This window comes from Triturus cristatus, chromosome 10 (genome assembly GCF_964204655.1).
Source record: "Triturus cristatus chromosome 10, aTriCri1.1, whole genome shotgun sequence".
In the NCBI taxonomy this organism is placed as follows: Eukaryota; Metazoa; Chordata; class Amphibia; order Caudata; family Salamandridae; genus Triturus; species Triturus cristatus.
The window spans coordinates 940,094,548-940,118,415 of NC_140593.1; positions in this window are offsets into that span (position 1 = coordinate 940,094,548).

A 23,868-nucleotide genomic window follows, 5' to 3' on the forward strand; every position below is an offset into this window, starting at 1 on the left:
CCTCTGCAGCCTGGTTCTTGCACCTGATAATCCCAAAAGCAAGTTAGGGGAAGATGAAAGTCTGGGCTCTGGCATGATTGCCTTGGTTATTAGAGAGTCATTTAGCTGTGATTCTTCCTGACCAAATCCTGGTGTTCCTTGTGAGTATTCATTGATTACGCTTGAGACGTCTGTGTTCTGAGGGTGCCTTATTGTGCTTCTCTACAATCCTATTTATTTATGATGCTAGGGAATCTACCTAAGGTGATGGACTCAATTCCTCACATCACTCCCGTGGTGGAGCAAGGTTCCTCTTTTGGTTACTTAGTAATCCACCTCACATCCCTCCCGTGGTGGAGCAACGTACCTCTTTTGTTTACTTAGTAATCCACTTCCCTTGGGTGAATCCACAATTGAGTCATCAATTTCCTCAACTTGCTTTTGTTTCTCTCCTTCCCTCCTTCAAGGGGTTTGCCCCCTTATTGTAGCTTTGGTTTGTTTCACTAGTTTTATCCTTAATAGGCATCTCTGGTGAACCATACTTACACTTTAGTAAGCACTAAATGACGCCCCATGCAATCCTCTCTAGCCTCTCAGGGTTAACTTTAGTACAACAGTCATACTCCACTTTCACAAAAAACAAAACAAAAGGGGACCAGGCTACAGGTTAAGTCTCTGACTCTCATTTTCTTGGATTTTCCAGTATTCATGAGGTTCCTCTGGATTACTCTCCATGGCAGGGGTTTAATACAGTCCATCCAATGTAACGCACCAACAGACGTTGACACTTACCTCCTCCCTCTCTAGCCTTCCTGTTGCCACCGCCTCCACCATCCACATCATTCCAAAGAATCAGAAAGGGCTTTAAAGAAGACCGTTGAGCACACCTCTTTCCCACCGTAATTTGCTCCTCCTGTGACCAGGTATCCTTTCCAGGTCCCCTGGGTGCTAGCTCGGCAGGCCGCACACTAGACTCTGTGGCTCCCCACAAAGAAATGGGCACAGTGGCGGAGGGTTGCAGTGGGAGACGAATACAAGCTGGTAATTTGAATTGGCTCAGAGAAGGGGCTTGGAGAAGGGGTGAGGAGGGCAAACGTCCACACAACAAGCAGTCCAGGTTCCTTACCACTGCCCCTCGCTGCTCTCTACTTACCAATCTTTGGTGAGTTAATATCCCGCAAGACATCTATCCTGCATTGAGTTCCAACAGTCTTTTGGCAATTTGTCAAACACGCCAGTTTTGTCAGAAGTTCGTCAAGCACAATCATGGCAGTGGTTGACATCAGAGGCTTCCATTGAAGGCGAGTATTTCTATCTGCAGATGAGGCTCCTGTGAGTTCCAGGGCCTCTAGTTCTACTATGGAGAAGAGAGTGCTGAAAATCGTCGCTAACGCCCGTTTGCGAGCCGCCGCAGCTGAAGGGCGTACGAAAAATCATCGCGCTGCTGCCGCCGAGCCCTCGCAAACCAAGGATCATTGCATTGCATGCTTGCGGGCCTCAAAGTGCTCGCAAACACCCAAAGGCAAAAACAACAATTGATGGACAGAATGCAGAACAATGTCATACATTCACCCCAGTACAGGGATCTGGGCCTAAATCCATTGTTTTTTTGCTCACCATGCCATTCCAGTTTGAACCCAGCCATATGCAAATCAGTCTTGACCCTGTGCCTCATGGGAACAGTCCAGCCCGAACTGCCAAGCCAGGTCCTCCCTGGACTGGAAACAAGCATCCTAGGACCGGTTTCGGGGTTTCACCCCTCTTCAGCCAGTATAGCTTGATTCCAATGGCATGGAGAGCACGGGACTCACGTCTGAGCATACCCGTCCCACTCGGGGTGACAAATGCAAAAACAACAATTGATGGACAGAATGCGGAACAATGTCATACATTCACCCCAGTACAGAGATCTGGGACTAAATCCATCGTTTTTTTTGCTCACCATGCCATTCCAGTTTGAACCCAGCCATATGCAAATCAGTCTTGACCCTGTGCCTCATGGGAACTGTCCAGCCCAAACTGCCAAGCCAGGTCCTCCCTTGACTGGAAACAAGCATCCTAGGACCGGTTTCCGGGTTTCACCCCTCTTCAGCCAGGATAGCTTGATTCCAATGGCATTGAGAGCAAGGGACTCACGTCTGAGCATACCCGTCCCACTCGGGGTGACAAATGCAAAAACAACAATTGATGGACAGAATGCAGAACAATGTCATACATTCGCCCCAGTTCAGAGTTCTGGGCCTAAATCCATCGTTTGTTTGCTCACCATGCCATTCAAGTTTGAACCCAGCCATATGCAAATCAGTCTTGACCCTGTGCCTCATGGGAACAGTCCAGCCCGAACTGCCAAGCCAGGTCCTCCCTGGACTGGAAACAAGCATCCTAGGACCGGTTTCGGGGTTTCGCCCCTCTTCAGCCAGGATAGCTTGATTCCAATGGCATGGAGAGCACGGGACTCACATCTGAGTATACCCGTCCCACTCGGGGTGACAAATGTAAAAACAATAATTGATGGACAGAATGCAGGCCACTGTCATACATTCACCCCAGTACAGAGATCTGGGCCTAAATCCATAGTTTTTTTGCTCACCATGCCATTCAAGTTTGAAACAAGCCATTTGCAAATCAGTCTTGACCCTGTGCCTCATGGGAACAGTCCAGCCCGAACTGCCAAGCCAGGTCCTCCCTGTACTGGAAACAAGCATCCTAGGACCGGTTTCAGGGATTCACCCCTCTTCAGCCACGATAGCTTGATTCCAATGGCATGGAGAGCACGGGACTCACGTCTGAGCATACCCCTCCCACTCGGGGTGACAAATGCAAAAACAACAATTGATGGACCGAATGCAGATCAATGTCATACATTCACCCCAGTACAGAGACCTGGGCCTAAATCCATTGTTTTTTTGCTCACCATGCCATTCAAGTTTGAACCCAGCCATATGCAAATCAGTCTTGACCCTGTGCCTCATGGGAACAGTCCAGCCCGAACTGCCAAGCCAGGTCCTCCCTGGACTGGAAACAAGCATGCTAGGACCGGTTTCAGGGCTTCACCCCTCTTCAGCCAGGATAGCTTGATTCCAATGGCATGGAGAGCACGGGACTCACGTCTGAGCACACCCGTATCACTTGGGGTGACAAATGCAAAAACAACAATTGATGGACAGAATGCAGAACAATGTCATACATTCACCCCAGTACAGAGATTTGGGCCTAAATCCATCGTTTTTTTGCTCACCATGCCATTCAAGTTTAAACCCAGCCACATGCAAATCAGTCTTGACCCTGTGCCTCATGGGAACAGTCCAACCCGAACTGCCAAGCCAGGTCCTCCCTGGACTGGAAACAAACATCCTAGGACCGGTTTCGGGGTTTCACCCCTCTTCAGCCAGGATAGCTTGATTCCAATGGCATGGAGAGCACGGGACTCACGTCTGAGCATACCCGTCCCACTCGGGGTGACAAATGCAAAAACAACAATTGATGGACAGAATGCAGAACACATGGCTTGGAAGTTCGGGCTGGACTGTTCCCATGAGGCACAGGGTCAGACTGATTTGCATATGGCCATATCTGAACTGGGGTGGTGGAGTGAGCTAAAGAATTATGATGGATCAAACCCAGATCATTTGACTGGGGGTGAGTGTTTGATTTGCTCAAACTCTCCGTCCATCATCCCCTTTGGTATCACTTTGTTCGCCCTAAGTTGGCAGGGTATGCCCAGACGTGGGCCCCTTGCTCACTTTGCCACTGGTTTCAAGATAGCCTGGCTGATGAGGGTTATGAACCCGAAACCGGTCCCAGGATGCTTGTTTCCGGTCCAGGGAACACATGGCTTGGCAGTTCGGGCTGGACTGTTCCCATGAGGCACAGGGTCAGACTGATTTGCATATGGCCATGTCTGAACTGGGGTGGTGGAGTGAGCTAAAGAATGATGATGGATTCAACCCAGATCATTTGACTGCGGGTGAGTGTTTGATTTGCTCAAACGCTCCATCCATCATCCCCTTTGGTACCGCTTTGTTCGCCCTAAGTTGGCAGGGTATGCCCAGACGTGGATACCTTGCTCACTTTGCCTCTGGATTCCAGATAGCCTGGCTGATGAGGGTTATGTACCCGAAACCGGTCCCAGGATGGTTGTTTCCGGTCCAGGGAAGACATGGCTTAGCATTTCGGGCTGGACTGTTCCCATGAGGCACAGGGTCAGACTGATTTGCATATGGCCATGTCTGAACTATGCTGGTGGAGTGTGCTAAAGAATGATGATGGATGAGTGTTTGTTTTACTCAAACGCTCCGTCCATCATCACCTTTGGTATCGCTTCGTTCGCCCTAAGTTGGCAGGGTATGCCCAGACGTGGATCCCTTGCTCACTTTGCCACTGGATTCAAGATAGCCTGACTGATGAGGGTTATGAACCCTAAATCGGTCCCAGGATGGTTGTTTCCGGTCCAGGGAAGACATGGCTTGGCAGTTCGTGCTGGACTATTCCCATGAGGCACAGGGTCAGACTGATTTGCATATGGCCATGTCTGCACTGGGGTGGGGGAGTGAGCTAAAGAATGATGATGGATTAAACCCAGATCATTTGACTGGAGGTGAGTGTTTGATTTGCTCATATGCTCCATCCATCATTCCCTTTGGTATCGCTTTGTTCGCCTTAAGTTCTTCATCCGAAAGTGCCCATCTGGTGTGGAGAATGCTGACCTCTCATTTGGCCCATCAGTCAAGGCGATTTGCCAGTACCCAGACGTTAGGTCAAATGCGCTGAGGTACTGTGCAGCCCCTAGCCGATCTATGAGCTCATCAGCTCTGGGGAGGGGGTGCGCATCAGTCCTGGTGACTGAATTGAGCCCTTGATAGTCCACACAGAACTGGAGTTCTGGTGTGGCAGCCGGTGCAGCAGCCTTTGGGACCAAGACCACTGGGCTGGCCCAGGGACTGTTAAAGGACTCAATCACCCCTAACACAAACATCTTGGAGACCTCCTCCTTGATGCAAGCACTCACCCTGTAGGTTTTGTGCCTCACAGGTGTACTATCCCCAGTGTCCACATCATGGACGCACCAATCAGTGACATCGGGAACCAGGGAGAACAGATCAGAAAACTGTCCCAGCAACTGGCGGCAGTCATTCTGTTGCTCAGGGGTCAGGGTGGAAGAGAGGTTGACACCATCCACTGACCCATCTTGCTCTGTTGCCGACAGGAGGTCTGGAAGAGGCTCGGTCTCCTCCTCCATTCCACCATCTGTCTCTAAGAGCATGCCCACTTGGGACCTCTCCAAGTGGGGCTTCAGGCAGTTGACATGCAGGACCCTTAAGGGGTTCCTGGGAGACCTCAAGTCCACCAAGTAGGTAACCGGACTTTTGCGCTCCACAACCTCAAATGGTGCGGTCCACTTATCCTGGAGCACGCAGGGCTCCACTGGGGCTATGACCCACACTTTCTGACCAGGCTGAAGTTCTACCAGAGTGGCATTCTGGTCATACCACCGCTTCATCTCCTCCTGGCTGGCTTCCAGATTCACCTCAGCGAGTTGCCTGAAACGCCTAGTTTGGTTCCTAAAAGCCAGCATGTAGCTATATACATCCTGGGGAGGTTTCCTGGGAGATTGCTCCCAGCCTTCTTTAACCAAACTCAGAGGTCCTCTCACTGGGTGTCCATAGAGAAGCTCAAAGGGACTGAACCCTAGAGATTTCTGTGGCACCTCACGGTAAGCAAAGAGTAGGCATGGTAAGAGGACATCCCACTTATGCCTCATAGGTTTCTCAAGACACATAATCTGTCAGCGGAGCGCCGTCCTCAGGATCTGTGTGAAGATTGTTTATTCCACCTCCAGGCAGCTCCAACTCAGAGAAGCTATAATAGCACTGAGGATTGGAGAGGCCAGGTGAGGGAAGGGAAGGAAGGGGACTGCTGGGAGGGAGATCTGTAAAAGAAAAGAATAGATACACACACATTACCAAATACATATAGGTTAGCCAACCTTACAACTGAATATGTCTTAAGTGTGCTCGAAAATCCGTTCCTTTCTCACACCAGGGAGAAACTCGGACAATGCTAGGATATGTTTAAAGAGAGAAAGACAAAACAAATAAACAGTTCATGAAGCAAAAACTATACCAGAAGTTGTGCCTTCTAAGAGATAACTTAAAAGAGAACTAAACAAAACTTCACAATAAGAGTTTAATTGAGAATGTGTCTCAGTATACAGGTTGTTTTGCCAGTGAGATCTTGTTCATTCACTAACAAGAAAGAACATTCCTAATATAGTAACACACACACGCGCTTGTTCACCTCACAAGCACATTTAATCAGTTTATTAATAGTGCTGGTAGGAACACGAGTTTTCAGCGAGCACACTAATAATTTTTGTCCACACGATTTGTGCTTGTTCAACTTCTTCACAAGTGCGATCAATGAATGCCCCCTTAAATAAATAACACGCATGTTAAGTTGTTCACAAGCGAGATCAATTAATGCCCTTAAAATAAAGAGCAATCGCCCACATGAATGTATATCCTTAGGCTAGGATCGATATCCTCAAATGTGTCGTACGCACCACTCACATAAGACCCTTCTGGGAAAACAAGAACTCTTTACCGCACCGCAAGCGGAAATACCTTGCCGGCCGGTAAATGTGAAACAAAAGATCTTACCCTTAAGACCGGGCCAGTCTTACCTTGCCTCATGCTGCAGAACTTGATTCGGGGGGCAAAATTCAGCTTCTAACAGCACTGCGCCACTTCTCCAGCAGCCAGCACCAAAACACATCTTCTTAGACACGGGGATCCTGAATAGTGAGCACCGAGATACATGCTCACGCTGACTCATAGGCAGTCAGCATTCAAGATGGCCGCCACTTAACACTTCTGGGACTTGTTGTCCCTTTAAAGAAAGACATAAAAAACCACACAAGGGCTACCAGAAAAAAATAAAGAAGCACCCATAAACACATAGCAGGCACCAATGCTCGTACCACCATCATACAGAACAAGATTAACAGACCTAATAACCATAATTATGCAACACCTCAGCACACAGTGCAGCGCCACCACCAGCAGGAAAGTGGGGCAGAGAAATAGGCCTTTCCACATGGCAAATGTAATATCTGGCGCCGAGGACAGAACCACCATGGCGTTGTTACGCACGAGGGTGGGGCAGGCTCTACACCGTGCACCGCCACGTTAACAGTACACCCCCCTCCCAAGCACGGTCTAGGGCCCGGCTTAGTGGGATAATGGAGGTGGAAGTGTTGCATCAATCGTGGAGCATGTACACTTGCCGCAGGTTCCCAGGAATCATTCTCTGGACGATAACCCTTCCAGGAAACAAGATACCAAAGGGCGGAGCCCCGCCATTTGGAGTCCAAGATAGACCGCACCACATATTCCCACTCGTACTGAACTAGCACAGGAGGAGGAGAAGTAGGCGTCCCCATGGGGCAGGTTTCAATAAGGAGGTGTGGAAAACAGGATGGACCTTCACAGACCTGGGCAACTGCAATTTGTATGTTACGCGATTGATTTGTTGCACAACTGTATAGGGTCCGATAAATCTAGGATGAAAAGGAGACAGCTTCTGAAACTGAATGTTTTTTTGTGGATAACCACACCTTGTCCCCTGGTTGATAAAGGGACCCTTCAACATGACTTTTATTGTAACAAACTTTGTATTGCTGCTTAACCTGGTCTAAATGATGACGTATGTGAAGTTGGACTTGGTGTAAGTGGGTCAAAGCATCCTGCACAGCCGGATTGGTGGCGATACACTCAGGCAAGGTGTCACAAATTGGTACCTGAGTCTGGTGAATCCACGGGAGTAGAAGGGCTGAAGTCCTGTTGGTGAATAGTTCCCAACTCCCCGACACCTCTGAACCAGAATACTCTCTCTGATCTCAGAAACGGGGGGAAAGGGGAATGGGAGAAATAACAAGAGAGACTGCCACTCTGGTGCCTTCACTGCTAAAACTCTGGGGAATATCTGCACCTGTAATGACAAGCACAGAATTACTATGTCCTGAACTCCTCAGAGAACCCAATAAATAAACAACACATTTAACATCTCATTTACCTGTCTGATAGTGAATTTAGCCTCTCTCTATTCAGTTAGAATTCCTATGCAAAACTTTCTTTCTGGAGTTCAGTAAAAAACCATTTGAATAGACTTGTTGATTTAATCCAAATGATTAAACTGTCTTTCTCCTTTCTTTTTTTAGGTATTCCTACTGAAATGGATGTAGCCTTTGAGGTTTGTAAGTACTATATATATATATATTTCTACATACATTCAAAATGAGATGGTTGTCGAATGACACTGCTTGCAGGTGTTCTCTAGCAGGGATTCTAGGCACAGAAAATCTGGTAGTACACACTTATACAAGCTCATACATACATATACATGTACATATACATATACATAGCTCAGGCAAGAAACTAATGTGGAGGAGTTAGCAATAAATACACTTCTAAAACGCTTTATGCAGTCTTAGTTCATTTCAGTCTTTTCCTTGGCTCAGTAGCACAGTGAGTAAGTCATTTGAAACGTTGCACCTTTAATCACTAGCGAGTCGGTCCTCCTTGTGATAAGGTAGAAGTTATAAGCAGGAATGTTCCACAAACTCTGTCTGAGCACTACTCTTAATTAACTGGGTTCCTTCTGAAGAAAACTACCCCTACGAAAATGTCAGCGCGAAGGACTGGCGCTGAATCAAAACAACTTCAGGAAAATGAAATACCTCACCAGCGGCTACATGACTCTTCGATGCTTCAGAAATCTAGAACTCCTTGCTACTTACTGGAACTCAGGAAAAAAACAATTCTCTGTGGAGAAATATCAAGTCTCTGAGGAGCACATTTCGGAACCTGCCTCCTCTGAAAATATTAAAGGGAGAGGTGATGGACGGAGCATCAGAACCAATCAAATACTCACACCCAGTCAAGAGATCTGGGTTTAATCCATCACCGTTCTTTAGCCCACTCTGCCACCCCAGTTCAGACATGGCCATATGCAAATCAGTCTGACCCTGTGCCTCATGGGAACAGTCCAGCCCGAACTGCCAAGCCATGCCTTCCCTTGCTCACTTTGCCACTGGATTCAAGCAAGCCTGGCTGAAGACGGCTGAAATGCCAGAAACCGGTCCTAGGAAGCTTGTTTCCGGTCCAGGGAAGACATGGCTTGGCAGTTCGGGCTGGACTGTTCCCATGAGGCACAGGGTCAGACTGATTTGCATATGGCCATGTCTGAACTGGGGTGGCAGAGTGGGCTACAGAACGGTGATGGATTAAACCCAGATCAGTTGACTGGGGGTGAGTGCTTGCAATGTTCAACACTCCGTCCATCATTTCCTTTGTTTTTTTTCCTCTGAAAATATGACAGTTGAAGTGCGCAGAAACTGCTGATGCACGCAAGCAAGAACAGAGCGGCTGTCAGGCTAAGGGAGGAAAAACACTGGAGCGCTAACTCCCAGTGCCTGTCCTCCATGTTGGATGTCGCCTGCCTAACGAAGCGTCTTGCCACCAATTCTCTCCAAGTAAAGGGTGAATGCGCAAGCCTGAAAACCCTCCCAAACTTACGAATTGGACATTTTAGCACTGAACTAAGGAAAATCTGATCAGACCTGACAGACCCCCCACCAAAACCCCCTCCCTGGGCTTTCGTGGCTAAGTCTTATGGAGTTCTTTCACTAATCTACGGGTGTGGATATTAGTACTGGGTTCCCAGGATCTTTCTTCAGGACCAAATCCCTTCCAATCAATCAACTAGAATAATCTCCCCTTTTTAATCTTGGAATCAATTATTCTCTTAACCTCAAACTCTTCTTCAGATTGCACCTGAATGGGAACTGGAGGACCAACCAATCTAAAATTTGGGGGGCTTCGCTTAATTAGAGAAACATGAAATGTCGGGTGCACCTTAAACTTACTGAGAAGTTTTACTCGGACACTTACTGGATTCACCATCTTTACTACTGGAAATGGCCCCACAAATTTTGTTTGAAACTTCCGATTTACCCTCAACCGCATATGTCGAGTGGAAATCCAGACTTGATCACCTGGTTAAAAAATTGGATTTTCTTTTCGACTCTTGTCCGCCTGTTTCTTATAAGATTCTTTGGCCTTAATTAAATTCTCTGACGCCTTTTGATATGCCCCTTGCAATTTCTGAATTACCTCCCCAGCAGCCGGGACATCTTCCTCTACTTTTCCAAATACATGTTAGGATGCCTCCCAGAATTCAAATAAAAGGGGGAGTAACCAGTAGGTGAATGGACTGAATTATTGTGAGCAAATTCTGCTGTACCTAGCAACATGGGCCAATCACCCTCCTGATCCATTAAATACAGACACAGGTACTGTTCCAAGTCTGGGTTTACTCTCTCAGTCTGTCCATCAGTTTCTGGATGGAAACTGGTGGAGAAACGAGAATCCACACCTAATCCTTTCAAGAAGGATTTCCAAAATTGGGATGTAAATTGCGATCCTCGGTCGGTAATTACAATCTTTGGAATTCCGTGAAGTTTTACTATATGTTGAGTGAACAAGGTGGCCAATTGAGAAGCGTTAGGAAGGGCCTCTAAGAGAATACAGTGGCTCATCTTTGAAAAATTATCCACAACCACCCAAATTACAGAGTAGCCTTGACTGGAAGGTAGATCTAATCCATGGACACTGTATGCCAGGGATAAAGGGCTACCGGTAAAGGCATTAACAGACCTTGGGGGGCCTGTCGAGCCACCTTGCCTTTTACTCATGGTTCACAAGATGCTACATACTGCCTCACCTGAGCTTCCATGCCTGGCCAACGAAATGATCGTTTCAAAAGTTTCAGTGTCTTCTTAACTCCCTTGTGACCTGCCAATGGACTGTATTGAATTGAATTGAATTGATCTCCTTCCTTAATTCATTTGGCACAAAGAGTTTTCCTTGAAAAAATGGTTTTCCATCTTTGACCTCTCGATCTGGACCTTCCAGTTTCCAAACTGCTAGATCTACATCAGGAAGATTTGCTCTTATCTTGTCTTCAAATTCTGGGTAAACAATTGTACTCACATTTTTTTCTTCAGGAATTATATGACATTCTTCTTTCTTTTATTTTCCATCACCAGTATTCAAACAGGATAAAGCATCCGCTTTCCCATTTACTGAACCAGGCTTGTAGGTCAGGACAAAATTATAATCTGCAAAAAAGAGCGACCATCTGAGTTGTCTTGGGGTAAGTGTTCTGGCGGATTTAAAAAAATGTAAATTTCGATAGTCGGTGAAGACAGTTACTTCATGTTTAGCACCCAGGAGGTAATGCCTCCATTCTTGAAATGCATCTTTTACCGCCAATAGTTCTTTATCTGCAATGGAGTAATTTACTTCAGCAGCTGACAATTTACAGGAGCGATAGGCAACAGAGTGAAGTTGACCAGTATCCCTATTTCTTTGGGACAAAATTCCCCCAATGGCAAGATTTGAAGCATCTGCTTCTACATAAAAGTCTTCCTTCAAATTTGGATGTTGCAAAACTGGTGCAGTGATGAAGGTTTCCTTTAATGACTGAAACGCCTCCTCAGTTTCCTTTGTCCAAATGAATCTTTATTTCTTCCCGAGCAAACGCGTGATAGGACTAACTTTCTCAGTGAAATTGTGAATAAATCGTCGGTAAAAATTCACAAACCCCAAAAAACATTGGATTTCCTTGACTGATCGTGGAGATGGCCAGTCCTTAATCGCTCTCACCTTTGCATCATCCATGGATACCCCTTCAGGAGACAGGATGAATCCCAAAAACTCAACCCGGGTAGCATGGAACACACACTTCTCCAGTTTGACATACAGTTGGTATTCGAGTAAACGTTCCAAAATAGCCTGTACATGCCGAACGTGTCCTTCCATATTTTCAGAAAAAATGAGTATGTCATCTATATAGACCACGGTGAATCGATCCAGAAATTCTCGTAAGATATCATTTACAAAATGCTGGAATGCCGCCGGGGCATTACACAAACCGAAGGGCATGACTTGATACTCAAACAGGCAAAAACGAGTCCGAAATGCTGTCTTCCACTCTTCAACTTCAGCCATTCTGACCAAGTGATAGGACCCTCTCAGATCCAATTTGGTATAAACATGGGCATCTTTGACTTGATCCAAAAGTTCGGAAATTAAAGGTAGAGGGTACCGATTCTTCTTGGTGACAAGGTTCAATGCGCGATAATCTATACACGTTCTCAAACTCCCGTCCTTCTTAGGAATGAAAAAAGGGGAGAGGAGGCAGGAGACTGTGAAGGCCGGATGAAGCCATTGGCCAAATATTGATCCAGATAATCTTTTAAATGCGTTTTCTCAGATTCTGATAATGCATAAATATGACTGCAAGGTAAGGATGCTCCAGTTCTATCCTGCAATCATATTCATGATGTGGAGGTAATTTCAAGGCCTCTTTCTCATTGAAAACTGCATCCAGATCTTGGTACTCTTCTGGAATACTTTGCACTTCTACAGTACATATCATCCGCGCTTGTTCAGCCAGACAAGATGACGGAGTTGGTCGAGGCTCAATCATCTCAGAGCGAAACAATGATCTGAGCAGTATTCCGAGTTCAATTCTAGGGTTCTTCTGGCCCAATCTATTTTCGGATTATGTTCAGTCAGCCAAGGAAGACCCAAGATCAACTGGAATTGAGGGGCATGAATGAGGTTAAAACTTAACCAACTTCAATGTCTTCCTGGACCAATCAGGATTATCTCTTCGGTATCATAGGTGATGGGACCTGAGGAAAGGTTGGTGCCGTCCACAGCTCTGACTGGTTCCGGCTTATCTTTTTTGACAAAACGAATTCCCAGTGTCTTAGCAAATTTTAAATCACAAAAATTTCCAGTAGCCCCTGAATCAATCATGACAGACACTTCATCCACCTCTACATCCGGGAACAAGATCTGACTGGAAATAATTAAATGAGGGGCTGATGATTGCAGGGTGTTCACTAAAAGCTGAGCATTTGGAGTTGACTCCTTAACAGCTTCCACCAGAGCAACTCCTTCTACTAGTGGAGCCTGTCTTTTACCCATGCATTGTTCTTGGGTTTCTTCGGGCACTCCTTAACGAAATGGCCTGCTTTGCCACAATACATACACAACTTGTCCAAACGTCTCTTCTCTCTTTCTTCCTTGGTAAGAGGACCTTGCTCTGTACCAATTTGCATGTGTTCCTCACTAGTTCCAGCCTCTGTAGTTTTAGTCACCTCCGCTCTGATTCTATCAAATCTGGGTGAAATTGACCGTGTTTCCTTCCGTCGTTGATTTCTCCTTTCCGATTGACGTTGATCAATTTGCAATACTAGATCTATTAACTCCGAAACTTCAGTTGGCCTCTTCTGAATCTTTTAATTCATCCCCAAGGCCCCGGTAAAAAATTGCTGCTCTTTTTGCATCCGGCCAGTTGGTTTCCACAATTAATTTATTAAAATGTGCTAAATAAGCCACTAGCTCCCGATTACCCTGCTTCAAGTCTAACAGTTCGTTACCGGTGGTCTGTGATACAGTTCTGCGATCAAAAATTCATAGAAACTCCGACTTGAACTCTTCAAAGTTATATAAAACAGGATCGTTGGTAGATACTACAGGCATGTACCAGGCTGCAGCATCTCCACTCAGGTAAGACAGTATGAAAGCCACCTTAGACTGATTTTCCTTAAAAGTAATGGGCTTACATAAAAAATGTAAGGAACACTGTGTGAGGAATATCTGGGCCTTGTGTGGATCTCCCTGAAACCTTTCTGGGGACGCTAAAGGAATAGTTGGTGACCTAGCATGGATAACTTGGGTGGTTAGTTCTGTAGATGAAGGAGAAGGGGAGAAAGCCTGTGACTTTTGCTCTCTAAAACTTGGGCTGGGACTAACTGTTAGCTCATCTATCCCTTGATGCAGATAGCTAGTTTCCTGATTTGACTTACGAACCTCTTCCCTAGTTTCACTTAGTTGTTTCTGTAACTCTTCTAAAATCGGCGCCAAAGCCTTGACATCGAAACCTTCAGCCATTCTGCTCAGGTGGAACTCAAATGGAAGGCACTTCAATCTGTCATGAATCAGTACCTAAGTCTGGTGAATCCACGGGAGCAGAAGGGCTGAAGTACTGTTGGTGAATAATTTCCAACTCCCTGACACCTCTGAACAAGAATACTCTCTCTGATCTCAGAAACGGGGGGGAAAGGGAAATGGGAGAAATAACAAGAGAGACTGCCACTCTGGTGCCTTCACTACCAACCCTCTGGGGAATATCTGCACCTGTAATGACAAGCACAGGATTACTACGTCCTGAAATCCTCAGAGAACCTAATAAATAAACAACACATTTAACATCTCATTCACCTGTCTGATAGTGGATTTAGCCTCTCTCTATTCAGTTAGAATTCTTATGCAAAACTTTCTTTCTGGAGTTCAGTAAAATAACATTTGAATAGACTTGTTGATTTAATCCAAATTATTTTTAGGTATTCCTACTGAAATGGATGTAGCCTTTGAGGTTTGTAAGTATAATATATATATATATCTTTCTACATACATTCAAAAGGAGATGGTTGTCGAATGACACTGCTTGCAGGTGTTCGCTAGTAGGGATTCTAGGCACAGAAAATCTGGTAGTACACACTTATACAATAGCTCAGGCAAGAAACTAATGTGGAGGAGTTAGCAAGAAATACACTTCTAAAACGCTCTATGCAGTCTTAGTTCGTTTCAGTCTTTTCCTTGGCTCAGTAGCACAGTGAGTAAGTTATTTGAAATGTTGCCCCTTTAATCACTGGCGAGTCGGTCCTCCTTGTGATAAGGTAGAAGTTATAAGCAGGAATGTTCCATAAATTCTGTCTGAGCGCTTCTCTTAATTAACTGGGTTCCTTCTGAAGAAAACTGCCCCTACAAAAATGTCAGCGCGAAGGACTGGCGCTGAATCAAAACAACTTCAGGAAAATGAAATACCTCACCAGCGGCTACACGACTCTGCGATGCTTCAGAAATCTAGAACTCCTCGCTACTTACTGGAACTCAGGAAAAATACAATTCTCTGTGGAGAAATATCAAGACTCTGAGGAGCGCGTTTCGGAACCTGTCTCCTCTGAAAATATGACAGTTGAAGTGAGCAGAAACTGCTGATGCACGCAAGCAAGAACAGAGCGGCTGTCAGGCTAAGGGAGGAAAAACACTGGAGCGCTAACTCCCAGTGCTTGACCTCAATGTTGGCTGTCCCCTGCCTAACGAAGCGTCTTGCCACCAATTCTCTCCAAGTAAAGGGTGAATGCGCAAGCCTGGAAACCCCCTCAAACTTATGAATTGGACATTTTAGCAATAAACGTAAGGAAAATCTGATCAGACCTGACACAAGGCTACTGGCAGGGTATGGGGATGAAAACCATAAACGCCAAAGAAAGGGGATACTCCTGTAGAGGTATGAAGGGAATTGTTATAGGCCAGTTCCGCCAACCAAAGATAATCTACCCATGACTGTATAGAATCTGTCACATAGCAACGCAGATATTGCTTGAGGGTTTGATTCAGCCACTCGGTTTGACCGTCCGACTGTGGATGGTGACTAGTGGACAAAGCGGCTGAAATCTGTAGGGCCTTGCACCATGTTTGCCAGAATCTAGCAGAGAATTGTGATCCTCTATTGGACAGAATAATTTTGGGCAGACCATGTAAGCGCACCACCTGATGTAAAAGGAAGACCAGTAATGAAGTCCATTGAAATGTGTTCCCACGGTCTTCGAGGCGTGGGCAGGGGTTGTATAAAGCCTATTGGTTTTACATGACTAGATTTAGCCAGTGTACATATGTCACATTCTTTCACCATTTGGTTTATGTCTTTTTTCCAACCTGGCCACCAGAAATATCGTTGGACTAAATCCAAGGTCTTTGGGATCCCTGGATGTCCTGCCAGCGGATTAGTGTGCAACCATTGGAAAATTTGTTGATGTAGTTCTTTGGTGGGAATAAATAAACGGGATTCATACAACGGTAGACCTTGCTCTATGGATTTCTTGGTATCTCCAGCTACCCAATCTTTCCATTTTGGGAGCAGGAAAGTGTCTCACACAGCATCTAAGAAGTTTTCAGCTGAGATTAAACATAACACCTTAGAAGGAGTGATGATTGACTGTGGAGTTCCTTGAACATGACAACTGTGGATTCTTGTCGTGATAAGGCATCCGCCTTTCTTTACCGCACCGCAAGTGGAAATACCTTGCCGGCCGGTAAATGTACAAGAAAAGATCTTACCCTTAAGACCGGGCCGGTCTTACCTTACCTCACGCTGCAGAACTTGATTCGGGGGGCAAAACTCAGCTTCTAACAGCACTGCACCACTTCTCCAGCAGCCAGCACCAAAACACGTCTTCTTAGACACGGGTATCCTGAATAGTGAGCACCGAGATACGTGCTCACGCTGACTCATAGGCAGTCAGCATTCAAGATGGCCGCCACTTAAGACTTCTGGGACTTGTAGTCCCTTTGTAGAAAGACAGGAAAAAACACACAAGGGCTACAAGAAAAAAATAAAGAAGCACCCATAAACACATAGGAGGCACCAATGCCCGTACCACCTTCATACAGAACAAGATTAACAGACCTTATAACCATAATTATGCAACACCTCAGCGCACAATGCAGCGCCACGGCATGCGGGACCGTGGGGCAGAGAAATGGGCCTTTCCACATGGCAAATGGGATATCTGGTGCCGAGGACAGAACCACCACGGCGTTGTTGCGCCAGAGGGTGGGGCGGGCCCTAGTCTGCGCACCGCCACGTTAACATAATCAAACAGGAGATCATTCTCCCAGTAGATCCAGTGTGACTCAGACTGACCACCTGCTGACTGGTCTGCAGTCTGTTGCCGCAGATCCACAAGAGAAGGGCATTCTTTCTGCTCCTTGCAGAATTCCTCCCTGGAGGGTTCTCCTTCTTGCTGCCAATGGGTCAGCTCAGGCAGGTCCCCCAATTTGGCTACCTGTTCCCCTGTAGGCTCCAGGGCATCCCCTCAGGGTCTGCTCCCTCCTGGACCGTGAGAACTTTTGGGGCCAGTTTCCCGCACCCTCTGCCTCTACTCTTGATGGCAGGCACCTGGGCCTCCATCTCAGGCTCCAGGTCCTCTTGAGCACCTTTACTCGCTGCCATGGACCGGGTGGTCACACACGCACAGTCAGGCAAACCCAATATTTCTAAATGAGCACTCCGCTCCACCTTTGCCCAAGGGGAGCTCTCCAGATCGTTTCCTAACAAACAGTCAACAGGCATGGCGGACCTCACAGCTACCTGAAGAGTACCAGAGACCCCCCCCCACTCAAAGGGAACCTGAGCTACCTCACAGTGACTCTCTGGCTTGTCAGCAGCAACAACTGGGTAGAATGCACCAGGGACAACCTGCTCTTGAGACACCAGGTGACACTTGACAGCTGTCACACTGGCTCCTTTATCTCTAAGAACCTCCACTCTATGGCCATTGATGGTCATCCACTGCCTGTATTTTTTAGTGTTATCAGGCAGCTGGGTCCTGGGTACCACCTCACAATTTCCTAATGAGACAAGGGACATCTCTGCAGGACCCCACCCACCTTGGGCACCCATCTCCTCACCCAGGGCTACACTTGCCATCTGCCGGTGGGCTGCACCAGGGGGTGCTGGTTTTGCAAACATGCGACACTTGGGATAATTCGCTAAATGACCCAGGTCTTCACATTTGTAGCATTTTTTGGGTCCTCTTTGAACAGGTTGACCTGTCGGGACCCCTGACGGTTTCTGGTGGGGAGGCTGAGAACCTTTCCCTTGGTTCCCTTGGGGACTACTTTGGGGCCTGCTATAGAACTCCCTATGTTTACCCTTGTCCCCCCCACTCTTCTGCTGGGGACCCTGTCCACTCTTGGCTGAGTCTCCCACGTGACCCTTGTGGACCCTGGTACTGACCCAGCAGTCCGCCTCCTCAGCAATCTTCCTAGGATTAGTCAGCCTACTATAAATCAGGTGCTGGCGTAGCTCAGGATAACAGTTACTTGACAAGTGCACCCATGCAATCAAATCAAGAAGTCCCTGAAAATCATAAACTTTGCTACCCTTCACCTAACCATACAATGCTCTGCAGAAAAAAGTGACATATTCAACCCAGGTACTGTTCTCTATCTTCTTGCAACCCCTGAACCTCTGTCTGTACAATTCAGGAGTTAAACCATACCTGGACATTAATGCATCTTTCATGTGGGGATAAGAATTATAGACATCAGCAGGCAAATTTAACAGTGTGTCCCGCCCCTCACTAAGGAACTGGCCCCACAACCCCACTCCCCAATCCTTCTCAGCGACTCGGTGGGAAGACATGGCTACCTCATAGGTCTTGAACCACTGACCAATATCATCATTTAAAAAAAAAATATTTCTCCACATCCTTAGGAATATACACTCTAGATTCAACAGGCAATGACGGTGTGCTACCACCAGAGGGAGCAATTTCTAAAATCTTGGCCTTCAACTCCAACTCCATCAAAACCTTTTCATGTTCAAACTGCATTTTCTTCTCTTCTAGGGCTAACTTTCTAGTTTGCATTTCAAATTCTAACTGCCCGTTTAACTTGAGCTTGGTCAGCTTCATTTCATGCACCCTGCATCTTTCCCTGTCCTCCAACTCCTCTGGAGACAGGCCTCTGGAAGAAACACTGCTACTTGCTGGGGAGACTGCTTTCCTTCCCCCTGGGCCCAATGGCCCTTGTTCCCATTTGCATCATCATCCTCTTCCACATCATCAGGGGCATTTCTAGCTGCTACCCAGGCCCTCAGCACCTTGTTGAACTCTTCCTTCCTGTTGAACCCCACAGTGGAAATATAGAATTTTTTGCAGAAGTACTTCAACTCCCTTGCTCTGTAGGTTCCTTGATTCTCCTCTTCCCACTCACATTCATCAGATGCTACGGATGCTGCTTTCTCCACCATGGTTAAACTTGGCAGTTCTCAAAAATAGAAAGTCCCAGAAAAACAATCTACCAAAAGTATGTGGTTGCGTTTTGGTCTGCACTCACTAGTAGTGTTCACCAATCACTGTACATGAGTCACAAATGCAAGTCCAGAATCCTCACCGCTGGCTACTAATGTTAGACTTGGGGGTCTCTAGTTGGCACAGGTATTCACTTGTGACAAATAGGGTCCCTCTCCTCTAGTCAGGGTAAAGGGTTACACTCCCAAAGCAACCCCAGCTCACCCCCTTGGTAGCTTGGCACGAGCAGACAGGCTTATCTCAGAGGCAGTGTGTAAAGCATTTGTGAACAAATACAGTAATCAAGTGACAACACTACAGATGGACACCACACATGTTTTATATCAAAAATAAGTATTCTTTATAAAGGTTTACCACAAGACCATAAACGACAAAAATCCACAATACTGTTACTTAAAAATGGTAGTATTTAGCTTAAGTCTCTTTAGTTCTTAAATGCGACACTTTAAGTCAATGTACCTTTAGATGTGACACGCAGGGAAACGAAAGTGTTGCAACGATGTTGATGCGATGAAAGTTTGGTGCAAAGAAATAAAGACGTGAAGATCTTCCTGATGCGGCTCGCTTCTCCGATGGTGCGAGAAGAGTCGACTTGATGCGTCAGCTGCAGAGGCGGCACTCTTCTTCAGTGATGCGACGACAGCGGCTTTGGCGGCGACACTCTTCTCCGACGTTGCGAGATGCTTCTGCTCGATGCGATAAAAGCAGCAGTTCCGACGGTGGCACGCTTCTCCGCGGATGCGAGCTGCTTTTCTTAATGCGGTGCAATGCGACAGCTACAGCGGTGTCATCCAAGATGCAACGGCAGCTGCTGCGATGGCGACACGCTTCTTCCTCGATGCGAGACTCTTCTCTTGATGCAGTGCAATGCCTCAGCTACGATGGCTGCGACAGCAACACGCTTCTTCGGTGTTGTGGGGCACTTCTCGTGATGCAGTGCAATGCGACAGCTACAGCGGCGACACCCTTGTTCAGTGACGCGACAGCAGCGGCTGCGACGGCAACACGCTTCTTCTCCGTGAGTCGCGCTTCCAGCTCATTGTGACACGCAGTCCCTCAGAAGGCCCAAAACAGCAACAGGCACTTCCAAAGAACTCTGGGGAGCTGGTGGTTGAAGTCTGTTGTCCCTGAGACTTCAGCAGGAAGCAAGCTCTTTTCCAAGCCCTTGGAGATCCTTCACAAGTTGAGCAAAAGAACACAAAGTTCCTTTGTCCTCTCTTTGGCAGTTGGCAACCCCTGCAGGCCAATCCCCCAGTTTCAGGGATAGTCTCTCCTCAGTTTCTTCTTGGTTCCTCTCCTCAGCAGAGGTTTCTTCTTGTTTCCAATGTGATCTAAAATTCTTGGGTTGGGGTCCCAATATTTATACTAAGTTTTCCTTTGTTCTCTGAAGGCAGAGAGGCCTTTGCCCAGTCCAAACCAGTTCTGGTCAGTCCTGGAGCAGTTTGTTTAAATGACTCCTTCTTTCCTTTCAGAGTGCAGGGCAGACACATCAGACGCACCACAGGAGGTGGAGCCAGCATTGTGGAGTGAAAGCACAGCCCTATTCAGGTCCCAGGTGCAACTCCTCCCTCCCATCTAGATGCAGATCTCTCTATTCACCACTGGGCTACCTCACCCTGTCTCCTGGAATTCCCCAGCCCTGTCACTCAAACTCCAGACAAGGAATACACAGCCTAGCAGAGGCATGTTTGAATGGTTAGACAAGAATATACCAACTTTCTACAAGTGCTATTTTCAAACACAGTATGTTAAAAACAAATTCACTAAAAGATGTATTTTATCATTCTGAGTTCAGGCATACTAAATTCAAATTTCTACCATGTTCCCTGAGTCAGTTAGGATTATAAAATGTAATAATCAAACTGCCCATTCTGGCCTATGGAGAACAGGTAGCCTTGCAATAGTGAAAAACGAAAATGGCTGTAATTCACTATTAGGACATGCCACACCCACCAGGGCATGTCCTACCTTATACTTACAATGCACCCTGCCCTTGGGCCTACCATAGGGGTGTCTGACATGAAGAAAACGGAAGGTTTAGGGACTGGCAAGTGGGTGCACTTGCCCAGTCAGCATGACAGTACCCGACTGCACGCAGGCACTGCAATGGCAGACCTTAGACACACTTTTACAGGCTGCTTTTGTGGGTGGCACAACTAGTGCTGCAAGCCTACCAGCAGCAGTTGAATTTACAGGCCCTGGGCACTCCTGGTGCACTGTACTACGGTCTGACAGGTAAACCAAACCAACCAATCATGGAATCACAAATTCATACATCAATTTACAATAGGGAGCACTTGCACTGTGGCACTGGACAGCAGTGGCACAGTGCCCTGAGCATCTAACACCAGCAAAAACACATGAATCAACAGCAAAAAGTGGAAGGGAGACCCACGCCAAGGTGCCAGGTCTAACATGGCCCAATAATATAGTCTGAAATTAGGCAGTGTCAATCCCCCTCTATCTTTAGGTAGGGTAATGGTTTGTAAAGCTCTTTGAGGTTTCTTATACCCCCATAAAAACCTGGAAAACATACTATCCATGTCTTTGAATATTTGCGAAGGAAATTCCAAACAGATTGTTCTAAATTTTTTTAAAAAAAATAGGTAAAAAAAGCATTTTAATCAGATTGCATCTGCCCCCGATAGATAAATGGAGATTATTAAACCGGATCATATCTTTTTTTGAGCGTTGCTTTAGTGGAGCGATATTGTCATTAACGAGATACCCTATTTTGGCGGTTATGCTAACGCCAAGATACATAGCTTTCTCTGTTACCCGTTCATACCTCATCTCAATTTTGTTGTTGGGGATAATCTGAGTTTTGCCTTGAGTTAATTCATAACCACATATCTCACCAAAGATCTTAGCCTCTTCTTCAATCACACCAATTGAGTTCGCCGGGTCACTAGTAACTAACGCGATATCATCCGCGTATGCCTGCGTTTTTGTGGCCTGATCTCTTATCCAAACAGGTGGGATTAGCGTATTATTATCTAATCTCTGGATAAATGGATCGATATATAGAGAGAATAAAAGAGGTGAACATGGGCACCCCTGTCTAGTCCCTCTGGTAATGGGCAGTGGTTCTGAAATTGACCCATTCACCATTACAACAGCCAACGGGTCCTGATACAACATCTGTATTGCTTTGATAAAGGGTTCTCCAATACCACTTCTTGCCATAACTGTCCAGAGATATTTCCAGGAGACCCTATCAAAAGCCTTTTCGGCATCTAATAATATAAGTGCCATAGGGTCTCCTGTAACCTCAGACCAGTCAAACAATGAGATCACCCTCTGAATATGATCGGTTGTAGCCCTGCCTGGGACAAACCCATGCTGCCGTTCAGATACAATTTTGTGTATATTCAGGGCTAATCGGCCAGCTAGCAGATTAGCATACATTTTAGAATCGCCAGTTATTAACGTTATAGAGCGATATGACCCAAGTTCAGTAGATTCTTTGTGTTTTTTTAAAAAGATTACGATTTTGGCCATGGACCAGGATCCCGGAGGTCGTCCCCCCTGAAATATATGTGCGATCAGATTTGACAATATATTTTTTAACTGTGGGGAGAATTTAACATAAAATTCCGTGGGGATCCCATCCATGCCCGCCGCTTTACCTGCAGGATGACTATTGATTGCGAGAAGAATTTCTTCCCATTGCGGAATAGCATCCATGCTTTCTGTATCGCTAGTCTCTAATCTGACAAATCTGTCTTGATCAATATATTCCTTGATAGACTCCTGTTGTATGTCACTAACCCCTATACAGACCCCCCAGGATATAGCGGCATGGATTCGCAAATTTAGCGGCACAAATATGGAAATTTAGCGGCACAAATATGGAAATTTAGCGGCATTTTTGCGGCACTTTATTTTACTCATAATGATTCATTTTCAGCCTTAAATCATTGGAAACTCTTTTAGCAGAGTATTCCACTTTGAATAGGGAACCTGGAATATGGAACAGAGGAAGCAGCCCACAGGTGAAGGCTGTTATCCTTTGGAAATGCAATTCTCCATTTGCTTTAGTATAACAGTTATCACACCTTTTGACACATTGCGGGACCGGTGTTTTTCAATCTGCAGATTATGCAGATGGTGGATTTTGTGGCAAATTCATAACTATGCGAAATTCGCAGCGGCCGCACAGTCGCATAATTCCAGTGGCACTGACTATAAGTCCCAGAATTCAATTGTAAAAAAACCTGGAACTGGAGCATCACACATGGACCTGGGAAACCTGACAGGATTGATGGTGGCAAACTAGCTAATTTACTGTGCAAGCTATGTTTTTGTCAATAACACTTTGTAATATGTTCATTATGTAAAAACCAAAACGATTTTTTACCCGTTTTCAACTCTTGCTCTTTCTCATTGCCTTTGTTTCCTTCACCCTTTAATCTTTCTCACGTTTTGATGTTGTTTTCCCTTGTAGCTTACTATTGTAACCCTGCCATTGTTTCCATTCGCTTTGTCTTCCACAGCAAAAATCTATCAACAGGAACTGACTGATATGTCCCCTGCTTTCGGGCTTCTCACTCGCATAATTTAATACTGTGCCCTACCATTCTATGTCCAGGCCTCTCTTAACTGCCAGGAATCTGTCGAGTGCCTCCCCAGTTACATCCCGAACTGTTTGAACCCCTAAACCTGTGGTTCCTAGATTCAGAATGGGCAGGGTCCGGTGATATTTTCTTCAACAGAAAGAACATTAGCCGAGTCTCATTCACCTGTGGTTTTGCGCAAGATTTTAAGGAACACAATAGTACTGAAGACACAGCAACTACAACAGTCCTTCAAAACACTGGAAAATAAAAATAGTAGGTCACATTTGAGAGTAAAGTCAATGTGCCCCATAT